Below are 1292 nucleotides of genomic sequence, written 5' to 3'. Positions count from 1 at the left end.
AGAAAAACATTGAATTAATTTAGGTCGTAGAACAACTGGATAAAAGATTCCAGAGAGATACTGAGCTGACTCACCACCTTGGCGGGTTGTAGTGTTGCTCCACTCCCTCAGGCAGTGGCTGAATGCAGTAATGAGCGTTGGGCAGGAAACAAATATCGAATTTCTACAACAGAAACAATAAAGTTCTTACTACAATAAATGTAACTTCATGTGTTCATTTCAGCTTTCTGATTAATTTAAGATGTTAGATCCATGTGATAAACCAACACACATTATGGATTAATAACAAAACAATGGCAAAATTCCAGTCCTACTAAGTAATAAAAGTTCCTACAGACGTGGTGCTACAGATGATAATGAGTGACTTATCAAAAGTAAGACTATAAAAGGTATTAATAAGACCTTACAGTGTATACACAGAGAGAACCTGGGTGTCTTACCTTGATGTTGATCTACCTGTTGTGAAAAAAGGCGCGCTGTGTTTGAATAGAGATGGGAAATGACGCTCTCTCTCTCCACTGGGCGTTGTTATTCTTCTTCCTGTCACATGGTATTTATTCGACATGTTAACCCTTTGGTCTCTCACTAATAATCACTCAATAATCAATCACCATCTCAACACCAAATCACATCCTTGAATGTGCGTTAGAATCACATTTTATTGCTTTTCTGCTGTACTGTATAATTGTGTGACTGACTATAGTCTGTTTCATGCAGTGCTCCTTTTTTCCCACATGAAACATTTCAACATGAAAAAGCAGGAAATCTGTGACAGGAAGAGTACAGCAGGAAATACACATCTATTATGAGTTCATTAATAAAAGGTGAATATTTTCATTGTTTTGATGTGTAATGTGTTACAACTGCTACCCTGAATTTGTATGTGTTAATTTGACATGCACACAATAGACAGATAAAAAGGTGTCTCACTAATTTTAACGGCACACATTTTTGGGAAGCTCTAGTGTGGAAAAAAATGAGGAGGAAGGAAGATATGTTTTAGCATGGACCTGACCTGAACAACTACTTGCACTGCTGACAACGCACAAAACCTTTTCAGTGTGCAAGCAGAAGTTGAGTCATAGCGTCAATATAATTACAAAGGGTTGAGTAATAGAGAAATGTAAGTAACGTTAGAGAGAGAGAGAGAGATTTGTGAACACCTCAGAGGCGTTCAAGTTTGAAACCGCCCCTCACCGACCTTCACTGGGTCAGGTGCCCACAGATAGTAATCAGAAATATTGACACAAGAGCCACAGAAGAAGACTGTTGGAGAAAACAATGCTGGACTT

General features: G+C 38.2%; 1 protein-coding gene across 1 annotated transcript in view; it reads right to left on the bottom strand.

Annotated features, from left to right (window-relative positions):
* Nucleotides 1–165, bottom strand: part of LOC118337955 (protein FAM111A-like) — a gene marked incomplete at its 3' end in the record, with an annotated part of 2628 nt that extends 2463 nt beyond the window's left edge. Inside the window, exon 1 of the mRNA XM_035675113.1 lies at nt 75–165. The remainder of the gene's footprint in view (nt 1–74) is intronic.
* Nucleotides 166–1292: the final 1127 nt, after the last annotated feature.

Source organism: Morone saxatilis, unplaced genomic scaffold (assembly GCF_004916995.1).
Source record: "Morone saxatilis isolate NCDOM2014 unplaced genomic scaffold, NCSU_SB_2.0 Contig4, whole genome shotgun sequence".
NCBI lineage: Eukaryota > Metazoa > Chordata > Actinopteri > Moronidae > Morone > Morone saxatilis.
The sequence above is the reverse complement of the archived record's forward strand: the minus strand, read 5'-3'. Positions and strand labels throughout refer to the sequence as shown.